At 43.9% G+C, this 14,568-nt stretch overlaps 2 pseudogenes across 2 annotated transcripts; both read right to left on the bottom strand.

Moving 5' to 3' along the window:
* Positions 1–9,032: 9,032 nt before the first annotated feature.
* On the bottom strand, positions 9,033–9,873 carry LOC308240910 (small ribosomal subunit protein uS2B-like; annotated as a pseudogene). The gene is made up of 2 exons: positions 9,856–9,873; positions 9,033–9,779 (listed from the first exon to the last, which is right to left on the bottom strand). The product of its transcript is annotated as a small ribosomal subunit protein uS2B-like (transcript).
* A 2,780-nt stretch (positions 9,874–12,653) lies between these two features.
* Positions 12,654–14,334, bottom strand: LOC308245827 (elongation factor 1-alpha 1-like; annotated as a pseudogene). The gene has a single exon. The product of its transcript is annotated as an elongation factor 1-alpha 1-like (transcript).
* Positions 14,335–14,568: the final 234 nt, after the last annotated feature.

The raw sequence follows: 14,568 nt of genomic DNA, 5'->3' as shown, positions 1-14,568 counted from the left end.
GACATAGAGACCAAAAAAAACAATACAAGTGATCAATAAAACCAAGAGCTAGTTCTTTGAAAGGATAAACAATATTGATGAACCTCTAGCCAGGCTCACCAAGAAGCAAAGAAAGAGGACCCAAATAAACAAAATTAGAAATGAAAAAGGTGAAGTAACATCCGATCCCACAGAAATACAAAGGTTTATGAAAAAATACTATGAACAACTCTATTCCAACAAAATGGACAACCTAGATGAAATGGGCATATTCTTAGAAAAATACAAGTTCCCAAAACTGAATCAGGAAGAATCAAAAAACCCGAATAGGCTGATAACTATAGAAGAAATTGAACCAGTGATAAAAAATTTTCCAGCAAACAAATGCCCTGGTCCAGACAGCTTTACGGGGGAGTTCAACCAAGCATTCAAAGAACTAAAACCTATCCTCCTCAGACTACTCCAAAATATTCAAGAGGAAGGTACACTTCTAAGCTCTTTATATGAAGCCAGCATTACCCTAATATCAAAACCAGATAAAGACTACATAATGAAAGAGAATTACAGGCCAATATCCCTCATGAACATAGATGCCAAAATCATCAACAAAATTCTAGCAAATCGGATCCAGCATGACATCAGAAAGATCATTCACCATAACCAAGTGGGATTTATTCTGGGGATAGAAGGATGGTACAATATCCACAAATCAATCAATATCCGCATCACATAAACAAATTGAGAGACAAAAATCACATAATTGTATCGATTGGTACAGAAGAAGCATTTGACAAAATCCAACACCCTTTCTTGATGAAAACTCTCAGCAAAGTGGGAATAGAGGGATCATACCTCAACATAATAAAAGCCCTATATGACAAACCTACAGCCAACATCATACTCAATGGGCAAAAATTAAACTCATTTCCCCTAAGAACGGGAACAAGACAGGGATACCCACTTTCACCACTCCTGTTCGATATAGTACTGGAAGTGTTATCCATAGCAATCAGACAAGAAGAAGAAATAAAAGGCATCCAAATTGGAAAAGAAGATGTAAATCTGTCCTTATTCGCAGATGACATGATACCCCAAAGACTCCATCAAAAAACTACTAGACCTAATAAATGAATTTAGCAATGTAGCAGGATACAAAAATAACTCCCAGAAATCTATGGCTGTTTATACACCAATAATGAACTCATAGAAAGAGAAACTAGCCCTGACCGGTTTGGCTCGGTGGATAGAGCGTCGGCCTGCGGACTGAAAGGTCCCAGGTTCGATTCTGGTCAAGGGCATGTACCTTGGTTGCGGGCACATCCCCAGTAGGAGGTGTGCAGGAGGCAGCTGATCGATGTTTCTCTCTCATCGATGTTTCTAACTCTCTATCCCTCTCCCTTCCTCTCTGTAAAAAAGCAATAAAATATTTAAAAAAAAAAAAAGAAAGAGAAACTAAAAAAAACAATCCCATTTACCATTGCACCAAAAAAATTAAGATACCTAGGAATAAACTAAGGACGTAAAAGACCTGTACTCGGAAAACTACAGGACACTGAAAAAAGAGATAGAGGAAGACATAACAAATGGAAGAACATACCATGTTCATGGAATGGTAGAATCAACATCATTAAAATGTCCATACTACCCAAAGCAATCTACAGATTTAATGCAATCCCCATTAAAATACCAACGGCATATTTCAAAGATCTACAAACTCCAAATATTTATCTGGAATAAAAAAAGATCCTGAATAGCTGCAGCAATCCTGAGAAAGAAGAACAAAATTGGAGGGATCACATTACCAGATATCAAGCTATATTATCAAGCCACGGTTCTCAAAACTGCCTGGTACTGGCACAAGAACAGACATATAGACCAATGGAACAGAACAGAGAACCCAGAAATCAACCCAAGCCATTATGCTCAATTAATATTTGACAAAGGAGGCAAGAACATACAATGGAAGACAAGACAGTCTCATTAATAAATGGTGCTGGGAAAATTGGTCAGATACATGCAACGAAATGAAACTAGATCACCATCTTACATCATACACAAAAATAAACTCAAAATGGCTAAAGGACTTAAATGTAAGATGGGAAACCATAAAAATCCTACAAGACTCCATAGGCAGCAAAATAGCAGACATATGTTGTAGCAATATCTTTACTGACACAGCTCCTAGGGCAATGGAGACTAAGGAGAAAATAAACAGATGGGACTACATCCAAATAAAAAGCTTCTGCATAGCAAAAGAAACCATCAACAAAACAACAAGAAAGCCCACTGCATGCCAATGCTATCCTATATAATAAAGAGGTAATATGCAAATTGACCCTCACGCCCTCACAAGATGGCTGCCTACAACCAGGCCAAAAGGGGGGTTAGTGAGGGATGACCAAACAACTGAACAAGCAGGCTGCATGGGGTGACCAGACCAGCAGGGGGAGCAGTTGGGGGCCACCAGGCTGCGGGGGGGGGGGGGGAACAGTTGGGGGTGACCAGGATGGCAGGGGGGCAATTGAGGACGACCAGGCTGGCAGGGGGGCAGTTGGGGGCAATCAGGCCAGCATGCAGAAGCAGTGAGGGGTGATCAGGCCGGCAGGGAGGGGCAGTTAGGGGCGACCAGGCACGTAGGCAGGTGAGCAATTAGGAGCCAGCAGTCCAGGATTGTGAGAGGGATGTCTGACTGCCGGTTTAGGCCCCATCTCCAAGGGGTCCTGGATTGGAGAGGGTGCAGGCCGGGCTGAGGGGACCCTCCCCCTGTGTATGAATTTTGTGCACCAGGCCTCTAGTTTCAGATAAGGATTTAATCTCAAAAATTTACAGAAACCTCATACAACTTAACAAAAGGAAGATAAACGATCCAATCAAAAAATGGGCAAAGGACCTAAATAGATACTTTTTGAAAGAGGACATACAGATGGCCAAGAGACTTATGAAAACATGCTCAAAGTCACTAATCATCCGAGAGATGCAAATCAAAACAACAATGAGATACTATCTCACACCTGTCAGAATGGCTATCATCAACAAATCAACAAACGACAAGTGCTGGCGAGGATGTGTCGGAAAAAGGAACCCTCGTGCACTGCTGGTGGGAATGCAGACTGGTGCAGCCACTGTGGAAGACAGTATGGAGTTTCCTCAAAAAGTTAAAAATGGAACTCCCATTTGACCCAGTAATTCCACTTCTAATAATATATCCCAAGAAACCAGAAACATCAATCAGAAAGGATATATGCACCCTTATGTTCATAGCAGCACAATTTACAATAGCTGAGATTTGGAAACAGCCTAAGTGCCCATCAGCAGATGAGTGGATTAAAAAACTGTGGTACATCCACACAATGGAATGCTATAAAAAAGAAGGAACTTTTACCATTTGCAACAGCATGGATGGAACTGGAGAGCATTATGCTAAGCAAAATAAGCCAGACAGAGAAAGATAAATATCACATGATCTCACTCATATGTGGAATCTAATGAACAACATAAACTGACAAACAAAAATAGATCCAGAGACAAATGGCGGGGGAGGTGGAGTTGGGGGGAGGGTTAGAGAGCAACCAAAGGACTCGTATGCATGCATGTTAGCATAACCAATGGACACAGACAATGGGGCAGTGGGGACTTGCCTGGGGTGGGAATTGCTGCGGGGGTGAGGGGGGGTGTCAATTGGGGGAAAAGGGAGACATATGTAAAACTTTAGACAATAAAAAGAACTTTTTTAATGGAAGGACAAACAGCAATGGGGGACCTAGAAAACCCTCTGGTGTTGGGTTGGGTTTGGAATGGTTTTCATTTAATATAAATAGATAGTAATGTATGTGTAAATGTATGAATGTATGTATATATAAAACATTTATTTCCTCTGAGAACAACTGGAAGCAATGACTTCTGAAAGCAAGGAGCCCACTTAGCACCCAGCACTTAGATTCAGAGTGCTAAGAAGCCTAATGGAGACCATCTTAATCAAATAAATTAAGTAATCAGTGTTAATATCATGAGTAATGCAACAATTGACAGGGTGTAAGGGGAAGAAAAGAATCATTTTGTGATATTCCTGTCAAAGTATGTAACTTGAATCTATACATGAGGATACATCAGATAAACCCACATCAAGGTATATTCTACAAAATAGCAGGTCTGTTATCAAAAGCGATCGTGAAGGTCAAGAAAATACTGAGGCGCCTGGTGTGGCTCAGTGGTTGAACGTCCACCCATGAACCAAGAGGTCTCCAGTTCAATTCTCCGGTCAGGGCATATGCGCTGGTTGCAGGCTAGATCCCCAGTAGGGGGCATGCAGGACGGATGTCTTTCATTGATGTTTCCATCTTTCTATCCCTCTCCCTCTAAAAAATCAATTAAAGCACATTTGTTACAAAGTAAGGACTGAGGAAATGGTCCAGACTAAAGGAAACTAAAGAGGGATGAAGACCAAAACAAAGTTTGACCCTGGGTTGGATTCTTTTGCACGGACATTGTCGGCACCATTGGAGAAACTTGAATGATGTCTGTGGATTAGATTGTAGTGAGCACCATTGTCAGTGTCCTGGTTTTGGTGATTGTGTTGTACTCATGTAAAAGAATGTTGTTTGTAGGAAATACACACAGTAAAATATGTGTGTGATTGACAGGGTATTTTTCTGGCAACATAGTCTTTTTTTATTTAAATTCTTTATTTTTTAAAGTATTACATGAGTCTGGCAACATAGTCTTAAAAGGCTCAGGACAAAATAGTTGGTTGCACTTGTCTTGCAGGTTTTCTGAAAGTTTGTAATTATTTCAAAATAAAAAGAAAGAAAATAAATCTTGATCCAATAAGGGTGGAAGAAGAAACATAAAACAAAATTGCACAGGTACAATCCTAATTTACATTTTTTGTGTACACATATACATACTTCAATACAAAATAATTGTCAACTTATATATAGAAAGAATGATTTGATGTATTTCTAGATAGAAAGGACTATTGGACATGGAAGGCCAATATTTGGTCACCCATACCAGTAATCCATATTATTCATTCCAGCATTATTCCTTACACTTGTGGCACACCACTCCTGTCATATTAATTCAATGTATCCTGGAGAAGAGCATCCCATCTTTGTGAAGAATTGTCTCTATTCAGCTGTGCTTTTAGCAGACTGCTGCAGCATGCTGCCAAGCCAGCATCTTCTCATACCAAGTACAGCATAAGATATGACCATTAATACCATGGTCATGGGCCTACTCTTACAATTTCTTTGCTGTAACATAGGTTCCTGGTATGCTAAGTGGGATCCTGTGATAGTGGATGAAATAGTCCATAAGCCCTTGGTGAGTGGTAATGACTGAGACCCAGGGTGAAGGAAAAGCAATCCATTCCTGGAACATGTGTCTGTTCCTGTGAGAGTGAACAGCTGGCTCTTCTGTGATGGAAAAGGGCCATTGTGCTCTGGACCTGCTTTAGGCCTCACTCAAAGCTGTCAGCCTTTGATGTCATTGGCAAGCAGTCTCCCTAGGTGTGCCATACTAGAAGAGGCCCACCAGGTGGTGTGCTTCCTTCTTTCTGGTAGAAGTGAGATGGCAATAAATTGTCTTTTACTTTTGAAGGGGGTTGTCATACCCCTGACTACTGGATTCCTAAAAAGTTTATTCATATCAAAGGCCCTGACTCTTCAGAGCTGTCTCTGGAATGCATATGTCTTACCAAGGCCTCCAGTGTACTACCTACTCTTGTTCACCTGGCCCATTAACATAGTGTCATTGATGCGATGGATCAATGTGATACTCTGCAGTATGTCATGGTAGTCCAAATCTCTTCAGACTGTATTATGACATAGAAGAGGAGACATCACTCTGGGGGAAAACTACAAGTGTATACTGTTGTCCATTCTATGTAAATGCAAATGTTTCCTGTCTTTTGTTTTTCTGACTAGAGGCCTGGTGCACGAATTCGAGCACAGGTGGGGTCCCTCAGGGTGGCCTGCGGAGATCGGGCCCCAGCTCACACCCCAAGCTTTGCAGCCCCGCCTGGCACCCTGCCTTGGCCTGACACTGCCCCCTCACCTGCTCCACCATCCCGCCTGTGGGGCAATCTATCTGGGCCAGCCCTCCTCCCTCCTCTCCCCCCCCCATGGCTGCCTCTGCTGGTCACCCTCTGCGGGGCCATCAGGCCCCCGCTACCGTAGCACCACCTTGGCCTGACACTGCCTGCTCACCTGCTCCACAATCCCGCTGTAGTCCTGCTCTTGTTGCAGGGGGGCCCATCAGGGCCGGCAGCACCTCCAGTGCTGCCCGCTGCCAGAGCCGCATCACCCACTAATGCCCGCCATGTTCCACACTGCCCCCTGGTGGTCAGTGCACGTCATAGTGAGCGGTCAAACTCTCGGTCTCCCAGTCAAACTCCTGGTCGAATGACCACCCAAGGGGACAATTTGCATATTAGGCTTTTATTATATAGGATTGGGATAGAAAATAACACAGTTTTCAAGTCAATGGTTGTATAGCACACACCTGAAGCCAAAGTAACCTCTTTAGCCAGTTACCACATCTGGCATAGCAGTTGCAATCAGGGCTACGTTACCAAGTTGAGGTCATGGTAGTCTACAGGATTCACGTGGGCTCCGCAGAGGTGAGAACGGCCAATTAAATATGGTTATGATGGAAACTGCCATCCTGCATCCTTTAGATCCTTAAGGATGAAACTAATTTCTGTTATCCCCAGTCACAGTACTTTTCTATGCTGACATCCAGGGGTAAGTTAATTCCAATTATACACTCAGGGATTGGGAAATAACCATTGAGTGGATCCAAGCACTCAATCAGCTCAAAATAAGCTAAACCTAAGATAGGATTCCACTTATTATCTGTCCCCATTTGCCTCCCCAGCTCCAATAGGGAGGGAGCAGATGACACTTCAAGTCTCCAGTATCAATGGCAACACAGACCCGATGTCCAACAGACCTTAATATATCTAGGTATTCCCTTTATCCAGTGCAGTTACCCAAGTAAATGGTTGTAGATTTCTTTGGGGAAAGGACTAGGGGAATCAGCACAGCTCGCTGCCATGTATTTTTGCTGTAGCTTGAGTGTTCCTCTTAAGCACCTGGCTACCTTTTCAGTCATGGGATCCCAGGACTAAAAACTGGCTCAAGTCTAGACACTGAGCAAGGGATTGTGATTTTTTATTGGGGCTATTGCCTTCAGTCTTCTAGTCACCTATGCTTAATTTCTTCTCCTGGTACAAGCTAAGTAGTACCCTTGACAATTGTCTGTCTATTTTGCCTCTAGAGATGCTTTGCTCTATTAATCACCTCCATAACTTTCTGTGGCTGCCATTCCAACCTCACCAGCCATTAAGATAATTGTCATCCCTAGCTTCTAAAAGTTAAGCACTGCCATCTGGCCTATATTGTTGTAGGGCCCAATTGTCTCCATTGCTATCAGAGAGCCAAGTTCTGTAACAGTCTGTTTTATCATCATCTTTGGTCTACAGGGGACAGCTACCACTTAACTCTTCAGAGATTCTGGTGTGCCTCTCATCAGCAAATTCTTCATGGCCTTAGTAAAGAGTGTGTCTTCTGGGCTTCTCCATAACATTTATCTGGCAGATCTTTCGGTTATCCATAGTCCATTCCAGCATACCCACTTACTTGAGTCTTTCCATCCCATTTCTACCATCAGCCCTAGCAATTCTAGCATTTAGGCTTGCTTCCCTATGGGTCATTGCTTTTTCCATGCTGCTAAGAGCCATCCTAATGGTGAGTTCGTACTATCTCTCCTGGTGCTTGCCAGGATATTGAATTCTGTAACTAGAGAGAGATCCCAAGTCAATAGACTCTTTTCTTTCTTTTTTTTCTTTGTTAATCCTCACCCAATGATATTTTTTCCATTGCTTTTTCAGAGAGAGTAGAAGGGAGGGAGGGAAGGAAGGGGAGAGAGAAAGAGAGAGAGAGAGAGAGAAATATAGATATAAGAGAGACACATTGACTAGTTGCCTCCCGCACGCATCCCGACCAGGGGCAGGGACCAAACCCACAACCCAGGTACATGCCTTTGACGAGGAATCTAACCCCAGACCCTTCAGTGCAAGGGTCAATGATCTACCCACTGAGCAACACCATCCAGGTCTAGACTCTTTCCAATTTTATGTTCCTTCCCCCTCACCAAGTACCCTTAGAATTCAGTTTCATGTGTGTCATCTCTGGCTCCTCTCAATACATTCTGGCTAGGCCTTGCCACTCCTATGGGATATGGTTTCTTTTTCTCCCTTATCAAGCCCAGCACTTCCCTAGCTGGGTTATGCTATAGCTAACCTAGGCCTAGTGGAGGGGAGGTGGGGTGCCTGTTGCTTTGTGAGGGAGAGGTGTCTGCATTGTCTTCCCGAAGTCAGGGTGTTCTGGCTCTTACTAGGGAAGGTGTGGTCCACTTCTGCAGACTCGGAGATTCAGAGGAATTTGTGGCATTAAAATCTTCAGGCCCGGCCGATGTGGCTCAGTGATTGAATGTTGACCTATGAACCAGGAGGTCACGATTCGATTCCTGATCAGGGTACATGCTTGGGTTTCGGGCTCAATCCATGGTAGGGGGCATGTGGCAGGCAGTGGATTGATGATGATTCTCTCTCATTATTGATATTTCTAGCTCTCTCTCCCTCTCCCTTCCTCTCTCTGAAATCAATAAAAGCATATTTTAAAAAAATCAGGCATTTACCCTGATATCTACGTTCCATGTGTCAGGGTCCTAGTTTTTTTTTAAACAGGACCCCAACTTTAGCATAAGAGATCTGCCTTATTTGAGCACTTAACTGTCTTTGAAGTCAGTCATTCAGACTATTAAGTCCTCAGCTTCTCCGCCTTCCCACTGCAGGAGATGTGGTCTTCTTGTACAAACCAAAGAGGCCCTCTATTTTTTTTCTTTTATAAACTTTATTTACTGTCAACCTTATTTTCATTTTGTCAAGAGTCTGTGGAAAATTAGCTTACAACCACTCAGTGGTTGTTCCTACCCACTCAGTGACCTAAGCAGTGGGGGATGCAGACCAGTTTTCAGTGGCAGCGGAGGCTTCAGTCTTCAGGCTTCCAGGCTTCAGTCAGGAACTGCTGAATAGGCAAGAGGGTACCTGAGCCTTCAGACCAGTCTGCAACCTCAGACTGAGCAGCAGTGATCTCGGGAGCCAGACCAGCCCATTCACCCTGAAATTCCTCCTTGGTGACAGCCTTTTCAGCAGCAGCCTGCTCTTCCTTTTCAATCTCTTCAGGGTCTCTGTAGAAGTGAAGAACAGCAATGGGTATTCACGGGAGATGGCAACAACGCATGCGCAGTACTTCCTGGGCCAGCATCCATCACCTCAGACACACTAGTGAGCCCCCTTGTTGTCGTAAGAGATGGCAATGTCCACATAACACAGAGGAGAGTGTGTGCTTTGCAGAGCAATGGTAGGCAAGTTAACATAAGCTATCTCTGTAAGAGGCTGCTGGTCAGCCCTGGGATCAGTAACCCCCAGAAGTCTCAGTTCCCAGAAGGCTGCCGGCATCTGTTGGTGAAGGTTCCAGGAGTGAAGCACCGGCAATAGCAGTGGCTCCAAACTTCAGTACAGCTCGCTGGCCAGCATTCCTGGACGAGGTGACACTGACATCAGAGGGGTTTTCACAAGCTGCCAGCAGAAGTTTCTCCCAGGTTCTCTTCAGATTTATGGTATAGACTCCATCACTTTTCCTTTTATAGATGTACTGTTCCATTTGGAAGTCAAGGTTGGTGCCACCTAAGTGGGTTTTCAGTTGCCTGTTTCTGACCCTAAGTTGTTCATTATCCTATAGCACATTCATGGAGCTTAGCAATAGCCACCCAATTCCATCATCCTTATAGCTACTATTCCCTCCCATATACCTCTAGCATCTGATACATTGAGTCCTCTATCTAGAACTTTCCATTCTATTTTTCCACTCTCTCAGTTCACAATTGGTTGTCCGTGCTTCGACCTACCTCCAGTAATGTCAGATAAGGTGATGATCCAGTTCCAAAAACCCCATCTTATCATCTGCTTTCTTTGGTACCAACTGTCAAGTTCAGATTCTCAAGAAAGATAACAAGTTTAGGATGCAAAATGCTTACTGGAGGTCCACACCTGTGAAAAGAAGGGAGCAAAAGCAGGATTGAGCTTTTCTCCTGTAGTGAGATGGTGAAGAAGTCAATCTGTGCCAAAGACTCAACAAAGGCTCAGGCAATCAGCAGGTCACTCTGGAGTGAGAAATCCCAACGGAATTGTCCAGCATCAAGTCTAAATGTCTGAACCTTACATTTCTACTTTGTTCAGTTACCAGATGCAGGCTGTCCTAGAAAGGGCATGACCTCAGGCAAAATAGCCTTCTGAAGACTCTGAAGGAACTAATAGCTAGAGACTGCTGACCACTCTCCCTGCAGCTGGGCAGCAATCACTCTGTGTCCCACAGTAACATGAAAATGCATAAATCCTGAGAGTATGGCTTGGTGCACTCACCCAGGTAACCACCCCCAGCTCAAGAAATAGACATTACCAGCAGCACCACAGAAGCCCCATTTACCCTCTTCTCAGTCAGTGTCTCTCCCCAAAGGTAACTATCTTTTTTTTTTAATTACCATACACTCATTTACCTGCTTTAAAAATTTTTAACTGTGGTCAAATTCACATGACATATTTACCATCTTAACCATTTTTTTGTGTGTATAGTTCAGTAGTGTTAAGTACATTCACATTGTTGTACAACCAATTTCCAGAACTCTTTTCATCTTGCAAAAGTGATCCACCATACTCATTGAACAACTCTGCATTCCCTCCTCCCCGCAGCCACTGGCAGCCAACATTATACCTTCTGTCTCTATAAATGTAACTAATCTAGATACCTCATAAAAGTAGAATCATAAAGTATTTGAATTTTTGTGACTGGCTTATTCACTTAGCATAATGTCCTCAAAAGTTCCAATTGTAGCATGGGTCAGAATTTCCTTCTGTGGGAACATAGCTCCTTCTCTGCTAGGGGCTATATCCCAGTGGACTCTGGGTATTAGACAGAGAAGACACGAGAAGTCGTCATTGGGCATATACGAGAGGCTTTATTGCAGACCAAGTAGCTATTGCTAACAAGGACCCATAAGACAAAGCAGTTCTTCAAAGTAACCCCATAAAGCAGCTATGCAAAGCAGCCTTACAAAGCAGCTGTGCAAACATAGGAGCCAGCCACCTGCTGGTCAGTAACACAATCTTATATTAGTTCAGGCAAAGGAGGCTTCTGGCCAAATAGTGACATCAATATTTGGGTTATAGAAAGGTACACCTGCACAGTGCATACAGTAAAACTGCTGTGTTATCGCCTTTGCACATGTGTATGGAAAATTGGCCTTGAACATCCAGTGTACTCTGATGAGGGTTCCCACACCTTCTTTTTTAAGACTGCATAGTATTCCATTGTATGTGCTTACCTTACATTGTTTATCCATTCATCTGTTAATGGACACTTGTTTTGCTTCCACCTTTATGAGTGTACTTTACCTACTTTGAACTTTATATAATGAAATAAATTATACCATTATACCATGTGTATTCTCTTGTGGCTAGTTTCTTTTCTACAATATTATATTATAAAATGTATTCATTTTATTATATATAGCCACAGTTTATTCTTTCTCATTGATATATAGTATTTTATTGTATGATCACACCCAAATTTGCTTATCTATTCTACCATTGATGGACACTTAAATTTGTTTACACATTTTAACTATTATGAATAGTGAGGCTATGGATATTTTTGTTTGTGTTTTCTAGTGTTCACATGTATGCATTTCTTTTATTTTTTTTTTAAATCCTCATCCAAGGATATTTTTCCCATTGATCTTTAGGGAGGGAGGAGGGGGAGAGAGAGAGAGGGAGAGAAACACATCAACAGGTTGCCTCCTGCACACACTCCTACCGGGACTGGAGATCGAACTTGAGACCCTTTGATCCATGGGCTGACACTCTAACCACTTAACAAAACTGGTCAGGGCTCACATGTAGGCATTGCTGAGGGTATATACCTAGGAGTTAAATGCTGATGGCAGAGGCTTGCTCCAGAACCCAAAGGACCCTTTAGGGGCTTGCCACAAATTACACACACCATCCTCTGCCATCTCCCGCACCCCAATATGTATAATATGTAATATAATATATATAATACACTAGAGGCCTGGTGCACGAAATTCGTGCACTTGGGGGAGGGGGCGGGGCGGGAGTCCCTCAGCCTGGCCTGCACCCTCTCGCAGTCCGGAAGCCCTCAGGGGATGTCCAACTGCTGGCTTAGGCCCACTCCCTGCCTAAGCCATCAGTCAGACATCCTTAGCGCTGCCGGGGAGGTGGAAGAGGCTCCCGCTACCACTGCTGCACTTGCCAGCCGTGAGCCCGGCTTCTGACTGAGCACCGCTCCCCCTGTGGGAGCTCCTGCATTAAGCGTCTGCCCCCTGGTGGTCAGTGCACTTCATAGCAACCAGTTGTTCCACCGTTCAGTCGATTTGCATATTTGACTTTTATTATATAGGACTAGTGGCCCAGTGCACAAAATTCATGCACATTAAAAGGGAATTAATTAGAGGAAATATTTTATTTTATTATTTTTTTTTCTCATTAAACTTTGTTATTTTAATGGGTGTCAAAATTCTGTGACAGATTTTTGGTCATGTTGTTCCCATTAAAAAGTACTGATTTTAAGAACTAATAACTTAAAAACTGCCACACACACAAAAGAACCAAATGGTCCACAAAACATTCTCCTTTCCTTCTGAAGGTTTTACGATGCATTGTAATCATTAACCAGTCTTTTACTATTAAACTTAAATGGCCAATTGAGACAAACAGTTCTGAGACCGTTCTTCCACCACTGATTAAGACTGGGGTGGCAGGTGTTGGGAATAATATTCATTTAGCCTTCTGAGCTTTCTGGGCAGACTTGGTGACTTTGCCAGCTCCAGCTGCCTTCTTGTCCACTGCTTTGATGACACCCACAGCAACTGTCTGTCTCATGTCATGAACAGCGAAACGGCCCAGAGGAGGGTAGTCAGAGAAGCTCTCAACACACATGGGCTTGCCAGGAATCATATCAACGATGGCAGCATCACCAGATTTCAAAAACTTGGGGCCATCTTCCAGCTTTTTCCCAGAACGACGATCAATGTTCTCCTTCAGCTCAGCAAATTTGCAAGCAATGTGAGCTGTGTGACAATCCAGCACAGGCGCATATCCAGCACTGATCTGGCCTGGGTGGTTCAGGATAATCACCTGAGCTGTGAAGCCAGCTGCTTCCATTGGTGGATCATTTTTGCTGTCACCAGCCACATTGCCACGGCGAACATCTTTGACAGACACGTTCTTGACGTTGAAGCCCACATTGTCCCCAGGAAGAGCTTCACTCAAAGCTTCATGGTGCATTTCAACAGACTTTACTTCAGTTGTAACATTGACTGGAGCAAAGGTGACCACCATGCCGGGCTTGAGAACACCAGTCTCCACTCTGCCCACTGGGACAGTACCAATACCACCAATTTTGTAGACATCCTGGAGGGGCAGACACAGGGGCTTGTCAGTTGGACGAGTTGGTGGCAGGATGCAATCCAGAGCTTCAAGCAGTGTGGTTCCACTGGCATTGCCATCTTTACGGGTGACCTTCCATCCCTTGAACCAAGGCATATTAGCACTTGGCTCCAGCATGTTGTCACCATTCCAACCAGAAATTGGCACAAATGCTACTGTGTCAGGGTTGTAGCCAATTTTCTTAATGTAGGTGCTGACTTCTTTAACAATTTCCTAGTATCTTTTCTGGCTGTAGGGTGGCTCAGTGGAATCCATTTTGTTAACACCAACAATCAGCTGTTTCCCACCCAGTGTGTAGGCCAGAAGGGCATGCTCACGGGTCTGTCCATTCTTGGAGATGCCTGCTTCAAATTCACCAACACCAGCAGCAATAATCAGGACCGCACAGGCAGCCTGCGATGTGCCTGTAATCATGTTTTTGATGAAGTCTCTGTGCCCTGGGGCATCAATGATGGTCACATAATACTTGCTGGTCTCGAATTTCCACAGGGAGATATCAATGGTGATACCTCGCTCCCGTTCGGCTTTCAGTTTATCCAAGACCCAGGCATACTTGAAGGAGCCCTTCCCCATCTCAGCAGCCTCCTTCTCAAATTTCTCGATGGTTCTTTTGTCGATCCCACCACATTTGTAGATCAGATGGCCAGTAGTGGTAGACTTGCCGGAATCTACGTGTCCAATGACGACAATGTTGATGTGAGTCTTTTCCTTTCCCATCTTGGGTTTGAGTTAATGGTGGTTTTCATGACACCTGTGTTCTGGCGGCAAACCCGCTGCGAAAAAGCTAGAGGAAATATTTTAATATTGCTATGTGCCCTTTCTCTATAATTGAAGTGTCAGGCTGGCCCCACCCACATTGAGCGACACTAAGATCCCACCAGTCGCACCCCAATCAAGCCCCGCTGGGTGGGGGACGCAGCCTCACTTCCCAGTGCCAGGGCGGGGGACATGGCCTCAGGTCCCCCAGCCCTGACCCGCACCACAGAGTTTCACGCGCCACA

This window comes from Plecotus auritus (assembly GCF_963455305.1).
Source record: "Plecotus auritus genome assembly, chromosome: 1".
NCBI lineage: Eukaryota > Metazoa > Chordata > Mammalia > Chiroptera > Vespertilionidae > Plecotus > Plecotus auritus.
This window is presented reverse-complemented; position numbering and strand designations above follow the sequence as displayed.